This window comes from Durio zibethinus, chromosome 27 (assembly GCF_047325235.1).
Source record: "Durio zibethinus cultivar Kanyao isolate XHJ-2024 chromosome 27, ASM4732523v1, whole genome shotgun sequence".
In the NCBI taxonomy this organism is placed as follows: domain Eukaryota; kingdom Viridiplantae; phylum Streptophyta; class Magnoliopsida; order Malvales; family Malvaceae; genus Durio; species Durio zibethinus.
Window position 1 is genome coordinate 13,984,048 of NC_143188.1, and position 12,807 is coordinate 13,996,854.

General features: G+C 31.4%; 1 pseudogene; it reads right to left on the bottom strand.

Moving 5' to 3' along the window:
- Positions 1–1,619: 1,619 nt before the first annotated feature.
- LOC149510975 (wall-associated receptor kinase-like 2 pseudogene) lies at positions 1,620–2,785 on the bottom strand (annotated as a pseudogene).
- Between the last annotated feature and the right edge of the window lie 10,022 nt (positions 2,786–12,807).

The following is a 12,807-nucleotide window of genomic DNA, read 5'->3' on the forward strand; positions in this document are numbered from 1 at the left end:
TTTTGAAATATAAAAACTTCTGCTTAATTTTTTAAAATGATATGTAATTTTAACAAAATTATTTTCAAATTTTCAACTTAAATTTTAATTTTTTAAAAATATATTTTCTATAAAAATATTGTTTTATTGATAAATCATATCATAATAAAAATTAAAAAATATTTTAAATTATAATGCATTATAAAATATATTTGAAATATATAAAAATCAAAAATTTCTTAAACTATTTTTATCTTTGCCTTTATTTATTTTGTATAAAATAAATTTGAAAAAGAAAAATAGAAAACATTTAATATTTTAAAAAATATATTTTATGGATAGAAAATAATATTTTTGTTATGATTTATGAGTAAAATAATATTTTTAATATAAAATATATATTTTTGTTTTTAAAATGATTTTGAGTTTTTAAAAAAGAATTTGAATTTTTAACTTAATTTTAATTTTTAAAGAACTATTTTCTCTTAAAAAAAACTATAACAAATAAATTATATTACAACAAAAAATATAAAAATATAATTTTAAATATAGTATTTTATAAAATTATATAAAATATATAAAATTTTGAGATAATTTTGTCTTTGGTCCCTTAACTTTTAAAGGATTCCATTTTGGTCTCTAATCTACCACGTGAAATGTTAATTAACATCATATGTGGTGTCGATTGATATTTGCTATTAATTTAGACGGTTTCATAAACAAAAAGATCAAAATAGGATAATTTCGGATAATTAAGAATCCGATTAAAACTTTTTTAAATTAAGGGATCAAAATAAAATTTAGATTAAAATTTAGAGACTACTAATGCTATTAACTCGTTTATTAATCAATATATAATTGAATAAAATTAATATATAATTAGAATGAAACTTAATATAAAACTTTATAATTCCATAATTAAAACAAAGCCTCTTGGGCACAATACAATAACCACTCACAAGCATGAAAATCCAAGAGCAAGTTACAAGAAAAAATAGTTTAACTAGAAATAATTAAATCATTAAAATTAATTAGGGCCTTTTTGATGAGTTAAAATAAATACAAATTTTATAAGTAAAATATGATGTTCGATATAATTTTTTATTTATTACCTTTACATCCTTTGAAAAGAGTAAAAATTTCATATTATTGGATAAAATATATAATATTATTCTTTTTTATAAATAAAATAATAATATCGTCCTTATGATAATGATAATGTAGCTCGCGCACAATTCAAAGGATCACAAACTAATTTAAAAGATAAAATATAGATTTATTTAATATAATACACAAGAATAAGATTTTAAGTTGATATGAACTTTTTCATTTTGGGATATGAATACTGGGAGATAGACAAATTTGTTTTGAGCAGGAACAAACATGTACTAACTATGGACAAAAAGTTCAAAGAATCACAGGTTGATTTGTTTATTGTGTTGGACTTTTAATTATAGTGATTTGGAATCAAACCTTAATAGTCTCGAATAATAAAAAAAAAGAACATGATGAAGAAATGAGACAAAAATAGTTGAATTTAGAAGAAGGATAATAATATAAACTAAACATGAAGATATATTACATCCAGTACACACCAAAGGAAAAACGTTTAAAAACTTGTTGAAAAGTAGGAGTACCATGGATGTAATTACAATGGTAATTACAAATTGTTTGTAATTGATATAGTCGAACAAGAAGCAATAGTCCAAGGAGCAATTATGTTATCTGAATCAGAATCTTCATCGCCACTTGGATCAATCGCATTAGCTTCTTCTGACGATTTAATCAACTCCAACTCCATTGCAACTTGTTTCGTTGTACGCCTTTTCTTTCCATTAAGATTCAAGCATCTTTTTGCTAGCTTTGCGACTGCTAGAATCTCTTCTTCTGAACCATCATTCATTACCATTGGATCAAGAATGTCAAATAATGAATTCTCCTTCATTGAAAGCAGAAAAAATGGTACCAAGCTTCTCACTTCCTCTGATTGTCTAGAGGAGATGGGTTTCTGCCCCGTCAAAAGTTCAACAAGAACAACCCCAAAACTATAAACATCAGTCTTCTCTGTGAATTGACTTGATCGAAAATACTCAGGATCCAAGTATCCGAAAGTTCCTTGTACTCGAATGGTTCGACGAGTTTGTTCAAGTGCAATTGATCTTGATGTTCCGAAATCCGACACTTTGGCACTGTATTTATCATCCAAAAGTATGTTGTTGGATTTGATGTCTCGATGATAAATGGGGACAGAAGCAGCCGAATGGAAATAGGATGATGCATTGACAATTTCTATAGCAATTCGATAACGCATTTCCCATGTCAGTGGGAGTTCTTCATTTTGATCATGTATGAGTTGAGACAGTGTTCCATTGGGGATGAACTCATACACTAGCAAAGGGACTTTTGTTTCCAGGCAACATCCTAAATGCTTAACCACATTTCTGTGGTTGATCACTGATAAAATTATCACCTCATTGATGAACTGTTCAAGCTTCTTTTCATGAACTTTCTTCTGTTCCACCATTTTGGACTTCTTGATTGCCATAATGCTTCCAACAGTTAACATTGCTTTATAAACAGTTCCTTGCCCTCCTTGACTGAGGATTCGATTATCGTTACAGTAATCTGTTGCCTTTTCCAACTCCTTTGAAGTAAACAACCTTATTTTTTCAACATTACCTTCATTGCTGGACAATTGTTGTTGCAGTAGTAAACCTCCATTCCTTTTAAAGTATCTTTGCTTAAGCTTGATGTCAGTTCTTTTTAGTACTTTGTACATACCCCATGTACCAAGTAGTACAAACATTGTTCCAATACTTGTGCTGCGGCGTACATCGGGCACAAATTTTATTAATGTAATTAAAATGTAAATTTGAATACAAGTGATAAGAGAGGGGGTGAAATTTGAATATAGATAATAAGTTTTCATTAATTTTGGAGTCTAATTCGAGGGTCCCACCGCACTGAGGTTACATTTTATAATTGAACTCAATCATAAAACGAATCCTTTGATGTAGTGAGAATCTTCAATGGAACTGTCAAATAGACTGTCAGTTTGGTTCTCTAGTATTAAAAAAAAAGAAAAAAGGGAACTTGACACGCACCTATAATGAGCAAAGAATAGTAATTCCATAGAATACCAATTTCTTATAAAAAAAAGTAATAGCAATTCTCTACTCTTTCCTACAATTCTTACCTCATCGGGAATTGAGAATACCATTTATTAAAGAATTTTATCCTTATATATTTAATTAATTTCAAATTTATCATTTTAATATTTAATTAATTCTAATTATTATGATTAACAAACATTATTTTATTTTAATTATTTAAATAATATTAATTATAATATTTAATTTGATAATTAATTAATATTACCTTAAAACAATTAAATAATATTCAAGATTAAAATATTATTAAGTTAATATTTAATATTGAAATAATATTAAAAAATACTATGTTAAAATCTTATTAAATTAAATATTTAAAATTAAAAATAATATTAAAATATTATGAAAATAATATAATAGTAAAATTTATTAATTTAATTTATAATATTAAAATAATATTAAATCAATAATTAATAGCAGTAAATATTAAAATATTGTTAAGTATATTAAAAAATTATTCACTATTAAAATACACTTAAATTAATATTTAATATGAAAATAATATTATGATAATATAATATATTAAAATATTCTGAAATTAATATTTAATAATAAAAAATTATTAACATAATATAAAAATATGAAAATAATCTTATATGGATATTTATTATGATTAAACAATAAAGTAATATTAAATTAATATTTAATAGTATTAAATACTATTAAAATAATATACTATATTAGAACATTATTAAATTAAATATTTAAGAAGAAAAAAATTAAAATATAATGAAAATAAGTGAATATATTAAATTATTATTAAACTAATATTAAATATTAACATAATATTACATATAATAATTAAATATAAAAATATTATTAAATTAAAATTTTATATTAGTAAATATTAAAATATTATTAAATGAATATTTAATATTAACATAATATGCAAATAATATTAAATATATAAATATTATTATATTAAAATTTTATATTATTAAATAATATTTAATATTATTTAAAAATTTTAAAAATTTTAAATAATATTTAATATTATTAAATTAACATTTAGTATTATGGAATTAATATTATTTAAATTTTAAATTTTAATATTAATATTTAATTTTTATATTCAATTATTATGAATTTTTATTGATTTTTATTAATTATTAATTTTATAATAAATTATAATGGTAAAATGATCTTTTGAATTTATTCCTTTAATATTCTTTGAATTAAAAAAACATATTAATATTAACTATTTCTCTATTTTATTGTAATGAATCAAATTTAATAATACATATTTTATCCTATTATTCTTATTTTTTATTTTCACAAAATATAAATTCCATTGCCCCTTTATTACCGTAACCAAATGTGCGGTTAGTGCTTTAGTCGGATCAAATGTACAAAACTGGGGCGCAAAAGCCAAGAAATTTCTTTAAACCTTTTGAGTATACGCCGGGCTATATCTATTTGACATATGCAGCCAGCAAAATGGTCATTGAAGGTGGGAGAAAAATGGGCGTTTACTTCATCCTGCGACTATGGTTCCTTTTGGTCAGACGGCGACGACAGGCCATCCAAGCTACTCGGTTTCTATCCTCAACTTATGAATTTAAAAAAAAAAAATTAAATATTTTTTTTATAATCTTTTCCTTATCACCAATGTTAATAAATCTTCACAATCCACCGTTATCATCTTTTGAAAATTTGATAAAGTGGAATAGAACACCGGCATCATCATTTGGAGAGTTGGATATTTGGAAAAAAAAAAAAAAAAGAAAGAGAAATTGTCCAAGCTCACAACGACCGTCGACCAACTGTCAAAGAAGGGAAAAAGAAAAAACTTTGGAATGAAAAGTAGTTGACCAGGTTTTCTAAAGTGGAGTATGAACCCAAATATTCTTATTTTATAACCATTTCAGCAACAAATTGAGTACCAAAGTTCTCATTCTCCACCAAAATAAGCACAACCCAATCCCATAAATCTGCCATTGGCTTCAGCGAGAAACCAGTTTCTTATCAAACATGCGCTGTAAGATGTCCCTTGTTCTTTCTATGCTTGTCCTGCTACTATCATGTTCACTAATCTTGAGTCTTGCCTCCAAATTTAACCAGAAAGACACACTATGGTAAGCGTAAAACTTTATATGAAACGTTCTTCTTATTTAATTATATGATATCTCCTTTGGGTTGTTCAGTACTTTGTTTTTTATTTTGGGGTTATTGTAGGAAGAAGGTCGATGAAGAGATTCAGAGAAATGTAAGAGAAGTAGGACCACCAGATCCATGTAAAGGTAATCATGTACCACAAGCCTGTGCTATTCCTTAATTATCTTGATGGCATGAAGGAAAATTTTACTCCGGCGACCGAGACGCAGGGCCATAACTAGTCAGATACCTTCACAAGAAATTATCAAATAAATATAAGTAGTTCATAGCTTAGGTATAAACTAAAATATTTTGGTTGATGCTCAAACTTTAAGTGCTTTCATAATATAAGCGTTAAGCAAATGGCCTACTTTGTATGGAATTATACCTTTTTTTACAGTAACTTATTTCAATAAATTTTGCTACAATAACTTTCTCTTTTATGAATGACCTACAACCTTTTACTATACATGTGCCAATTACTCTTCATGGATGTCTTTAAAATTGAGCTTGTAATAATTGATCTTATATATATATATATTTTAAAACTTTAACATTTTACCGATATATAAGCTCGTGAATACGTTTAATTTAATTGTACGTCCTGACCGTCATCATCGTTTGGAAATTTAAAATAGAGAAGAGGAAATGGCAATTCCCCTAACTTATACAAGAAGCAATTGTCAAAAGAAAAAAGACAAATAAAAAAAAATTGAAAGACTTGGAATGTACAAACTAGTGGACAGGGTCTATATCATGGAATATGAACTCAAATATTCTTGTCTGTTAGACAGTTATAACCATTAACAATTTATCAATTCCACTATCAATCTTTCTTCAAAAATAATCAAAATCTTAATCTAATCAAGCTGCCATTGCAAGTCAGTTTCTTTGCAAACATGTCCTGTAAGATGTTTCAAATCGGGATAAATCGACTAGGCCCCACTCCAAACGTGTTCGCGATCTGCGGTGGCGCCTCCTCAGCTTGCACCCTCCAAGTGTTTGACAAAACTCTTCACTCACTCCTTAACACTCTTCTCGCCCAAGCCTTTACCCGCGCAAGCCCTTACCTGCTCTTTTGTCCCTGCACGTCCAAACCTCTGCTCGCTCCAATTTCCGCTACGCTCAAGACCTCTATATTAGCTCACGGATTTAGAGGTTTTCATCAATGCGGAGGGAACAAACTTTTTCATTGGGACAGTGAATCCTAGTCTGCAAGGGTTTTTCTTGTGTAATCAATCACAGGTTTATCTGGATGTACTATCTAGAGGGGAATCAAGGAGAGTTTCAGAGCAGCATTCTATAAGCCAGAGAGATCAGCAACACCAGCAAACTGATGCAAACTTCAAGGGTGAAGGTATTTCAGTGCCTTTTCATCTTACTAACTTCCTAATTTATGGTTCACTGCTCATTTCTGGGAATTATTCAAGTGGTATGGTGACATTGTCAATATATACATTCCTGCTAAAAGAAATGTTCGAGGTCAAAGATATGGGTTTGTTAGTTTCAAGAATGTTAAGAAGTATGAGGGTTTACTTGTAGCTTTGAATGGCATTTCGATTAGTTCTTATAAACTTAGATTTTTAAAAGCTGAAGGAATATCCGATGTTACAGACCAAGTTCAACATGTAAAGACTGCTAAGGTTAGTGAACCTCGTAGTAGGCCTGAGGTCCCTCTAAATAATTGCAAAGCTTATGCAGAGGTGGTCAAAGGTAGGTGGCAAGAATAGGACTCCTGCTGCCATAAAAAAAGCTTGTCGGAACCTGGAATAAAGAAAATTATTGATTCTTGCATGGTTGGTGGGGATAAGGTTAATATGAGTTCAGTTTCTGTTTCTTCTGGTGTTGCATATAATCATATTCAAGTCATTTTAGACAAAGGGTCTTGAGTTATCAAATCAATCTAGATGAGATGCTAAAAGCTTATGTCTAACCATGTATAGGCTACGGAGTTAGGGAGTACGCAAAACAGTGAGAAGGTGTTGTCACATGAGAATCTATTGGAGGTGGCTAACCATGTATAGGCCAAGGAGTTAGGGGATGAACCCATACAAGCCTGCCCTTTGATTGATGACAAGCTGTCTCTAAATGGTTTGGTGTCTTTGAGTATTCCTAATATTGATCCAATTAAAGAAAATAATTGGAGTCTTGATCCTTTGGTGAATTGTGAAATAAGAGTTAGAAGCTATGATGATTGTGATGTGGTTCCAAACTCTTATGAAGTAGCGGGAGAACCTAACGATATTAGTGGTGGTCTAGATATGGTTGAATATGGTAATGGTGAAGGGGTACTGAACAAGAGGAAGTCATCAGAAGATCGACTGAGCTCAAATTCTACGAATTTAGTTGAGGAAGTTGAGAAGGAGAAAGACAAGGAGTCTGTCCAAAATGATGAGAGTGATCTAGAAAAGGATGATGAGGAGTATGGTGGTAATTGTGAAAATATTGTCGACCATTTTGATTACTCAGGTAAGAAGAATCTGAAAGGTCATAAAGTCAAGAAAAAGAAATGAAAAAACTACAAATGGAGTAGGAAGAAGATTTCAAAGGTTCCATTGTGTATTCTTAATCCCTCTGTGATTCTTGAAAAAAGATAATAGTATTTCAGATAATGATATTCGATGGGTAAATTCGATGCATAGAGAAGAGGTCATCAAAACGTGGGAGCTTGGGAAATGTCTTGGGTTGTCGTTTAATAGTGATGAAGAAATTATTATTGAGAAGCTAATGGAAAGGAATGGAGGGATTTAGATGATAATGATAGCAGCTAGTGTTCAATAATTGGTTCATGGTGGTTTTGTGTCTTATGATGGTGTGGTTGATTCTCTATTAACTGGTCATTACTTGATATCTCTGAATCCATAAGTATATCCTTTTCTTGCTTTCGATCATTAGTTGTCAATATTTTCCTTCAACACTCGAGTGTAGTGGGCTCTTTCATAGTTGGTCAAATTTTGGATTCCTGTTTCTGTATCTTGATTGCTCATGGATTTTCTGGAGAGATTGTATGGTGCTTTTCTTTGTTTTACTTTTAGGTGATCTTTGACACTCATATAGGTTTTTTTTTTTTTTGCTAGTCTTGACTAGCTTTGTAACCTTTTGGTTACTTTAATAAATTTTGGCTTAGTCAAAAAAAAAAAGAATTGTTTTGTCATTTTTATCTATTAACTCCATGCGTTGCAAAATTTATTTAATTAAAAAAAAGTGCAAAAGAGAAAAATCAAATTGAAGTATCACATGGACACCAACATTGTTTCTTTTTTTGTTTTAGAAAACTTTTTCAGGTAACTTGGCTGTAGAATTTATATGCCTTACACTACCCGAAGATAGTAACTAGCTTTAGATTAAAGTTACAAGTTTGGTATATAAATTTTATATGCTTTATCTTTTTCAAACAGTGATAGTCAAGACTAAATTCATGAAATAATTTGGATCGATCCCCAAAAATAATTGTTGCGTTTTCTTTTACTTACTCTCATTCTCTTTCAGTTGTACTTATAATTTGTTTAAAATGAATCACTATAGGATTTTTCTTTTTTGTTGGGAAGGTAGTAACTATTTTCAAATCAGAAGATAACTATGGTTCATGTATTATCTTTAAAAAGTGATGTTCATGATACAGTACAGAGTACGTTATACAAGTCATTTTTCGTGCCTTTACAACCAGGCCACAAACAATTTCGACTGATATACTCCCTGCTTTGCCAAGGCATCAGCCATGCCATTAGCTTCACGTAATACAGTGACAAACCTCACCATACCAAGTTCCTTATTCAAGCAGTCAATCGTTACAAAAGTCTCCCACATTTTCCATGGTCTTGTTTCTTCCTTTACTCACCACCTCACCACCACTTAGGAATCAGTTATCAAACCCACCTTTTCCATCCCGCCCTTCTTTTTTAGCACCTCTAATGCTATCTTAATGGCTAGTAATTCTACTTCACTGGTTTCCTGACTTTCTAACGGTCCTGAAAACATCGTTAGAACAATCCTAACTTCGTTTTGTATGGCCCCCACAACCGGCCGGCCCACGATCACCTTTCACTGAATCATTAACATTAAACTTCAATAAACCCTTTGGTGGAGGTTTCCAACGGGCAACACCTCTACTACCACCATTCTGTAATTTTGGAGCACACTTCCTAGGGCACTCCCACCACTCCGATTCTTGAATCACCACCTTCTTCTCCGCTACCTTTATCCAGTGAAACGTCCTCATCTTTGTTAGGAACATTAGATCATTCACCGTCAAGGCTTTATGATCGAAAACCACTTCGTTTCGAGCCAATCAAATGGTCCACAATGCAGCTAATACAGAAACCAGCCACCACTTTTTGCAATAACCCATAAACAATGAGTCGAAACCTTCAAAGAAAAATGTCCTTCGCAACTGAGGTTGGCACCCACTCACACACCACCGTTCAATAAACTTACACCAATAACCTCCCTCCTATACACATGAAAACAATTCATGATCCGTACACTCTTCCATCCTTTGACACCATGGATATCGCAGAAAGATTATCAGAATTCCGTGTTTCGCTAAAAAAGACTTGGTAGGGATCCTATCCAGCACTACCAGCCACATGAAACATTGAATCTTTGGAGGTATTTTGACTTTCCACAGCTTACTAAATTCAAACAAATTAGAATGACTAGGGAAAACATTCATTAGAGATGAAATTTTTTTTAACTGAAAATTTACCTTACAATTCCTGTTCCCACACAATCCTGTCTCGATTTCCTTGTACTAGCTGAATCATCTTATAATTTATGCATAGTTCATGCAGCATCTCCTCCTTCTATTGAAACAAATCTCTCATGAAAAAAGAGGCCAGATGATCTAATTTGTTGTTTACTGTATAATCAATTACCATTGCATACTTATCAGATGCGATCCGAAACAATCTTGGGAAACATTCCATCAGAGGCTTATTACCACACCATTTGTCAGGTCAGAACAATACGTCCCAACCATTTCTTACCTACCATCTACACGCCCTTGTTCCAATGTACTTTTTAACTGGCTCTTTTGACTGTGTCCCATTATGACTTGCCAAACCATTGACATCTTCTTCATTTTTGTGTCTGCAGGAATCCAAGTCTGAATATTCTCACCATACTTCGCCACCACTACCTTCCGCCAAAGTAAATTCTGTTCGTTAGCATATCTCCACCACAATTTTGTCAGCAAAGCCAATTTCTTTAGTTGTAGATCATGAATCCCCAGCCCCTCCGCTTTCCTAGGATGACAAACTCTGCCCCAATTAACCTTTGCCATTTTCTTCTGTGATTCGCTTCCTTCCCACAGAAAACTCCTTCTAATTCGATGAATCTTCTTAATAATACCAATTGGTGTCTTGAAAATGGACATATAATATATAGGCAGGCATGATAGTGTTGAGTTTATTAGCGTATCTCGACCCCCAAAAGACAGAAACTTCCTTTTCCGCATTGCCAACTTCTTCTGGAACTTTTCTATCACCAGATTCCAAATAGACAGCCTGTTTGGGCTTACACCAAGGGGAACTCCAAGATACTTTAATGGCAGATATCCCCTTGTACAACCAAACTCCTGCGCCAAACCTTCCACCAACTGACTACCACCCTGCATTCAACAAGGTTACACTTCTCATAATTCAGCTTTAATCCAAACATCAACTCAAAACATTTCTTAATCTTCCTTACACTCTTAACCATCATTTTATTTGCTTCCAGAAACAGGATGGTGTCATCTACAAATTGCAAGTGAGAAATAGTGAACTCAGAAGAAGAAAACATAATACCTTTTGTCAGTGATTTGTTTTCTGCTTCCAAAAGCTGAACGTGCAAAACTTCTGTAATAAGGATGAAAAGGAAAGAGACTGTGGATCTTCTTGTCGAAGCCTCTTTTCGATATGAAACTGATTTGTTGGAGAATCATTGACCAGCATAACTACCCACACTGTTGAGATACACTTTCGAATCCCCTTCTCCATGTCCTTCCGAAACCCATCCTTTCCATTACCTAATCCATAAACATCCAGGATACACTATCTTATGATTTATCAAAATCCAGCTTTAAAATGATTCCTTCTTTTGCACACTCCTTTCCCTTCTTTAAACAATGGATCACCTTGTTTGCCAAAAGAACGCCATCCATGATCTGTCTTCCCGCCACAAACGCACATTTTGTGTCACTAACCAGATTACCCATAACGTTCTTCAATCGTCTTGATAACACTTTTGCCAAATCTTGTATAGGGAATTAATAAGCAATATAGGTCTATAATGATTCCACGCTGTTGGGTTGTCCACTTTCGGTATTAACAATATAAATCAGGAGTTTACTCCTTTTTCTAACTTACCACTCCTGTAAAAATCCCCCATGAACTTCATCACATCTTCTTTGATTATATACCAGCCTTTCCTGTAGAAGCTAAAATTAAAACCATCAGGCCCAGGCACCTTGTCACCTTCACAGTCCCAAACTGCATCTTTCAGTTCCTCCATGGTAAATGGAATCTCCTACTCTTCCACCTCTTCAAGGGACAACCTTTTGAGTGGGAGAGCGAAGTTCACAAGACCTTTCTTCCCGGTCACTTTGAAATGATCCCTAAAGTAATCAAATTCCACCCCTTTCACTTCCTTGGGTTTGAAATCCAGTCTCCATTTCTGAAGAAACCTGGGATCAAATTCCATGATTTGGTTCAGGAAAATCCATTGCCTAGAAATATGGTTAATTTTTTGGGAGCACTTTTAATGTTTAAAAGCAAAAATATGTTGGAATCCAAACATGTTTTGCTTGAGGTTGGGATTTAGAGACTTATTGGAAATCACACAAGTTATTTCTTTTCACATAATTTGCTCAGAGAGGAAAGCAAAAGCACCGCAGAGCCTGCTTGGGATTACGACTTGTCAAAACTTGGAGATTAAAGTGTGTTAGGACCATCGAAGGATGCCGTTGTTTTCCACTTTCTAGCTATAGGTAGGAAATGGTAGCAATCATTTTAATGCAATTGTTTGTTAGAATCAAAGTTCAAGTGGAGTTGAATCCAGAGGGGAGCTTTGTTTGATTGTATAATCATTCTTATGAGATAATTTTTAATAAATATAAAATTCATATCTCAATATTGAAAACTTCATCCTCTATTTTTTTACGGCTTCTTTTATAAAAGAAAATTTTCAAGTGGAATTTCACCAAAAAGATTGAAACAAGCTCAAGTGGATCAACAATAAGCAATTTAAGAAGGTCTTGATCACTCACACCATCCCTAGAGTGGCTGTCTTTGCACGTAGAAGGCCTTGGTCTTAATTTCTTAGTTAAATGGGAATGTTCATTGATCAATGGCAATAGTGTAATAATATTTTATTTATGAAATTATTATAATTAAAAATAAAAGTTAAAATTATAATCAAAATATATATTTTATATAAAAATTATTAAATAAATGAAAATAATTAATTTATTAATTAGTATATAATTGATAAATTTAATATATAATTAAAATGAAGCTTGAATCTAAAACTTTATGATTCCATAACTAAAACAAAGTGTCATGGGCAAATTACAATAACAACTCAC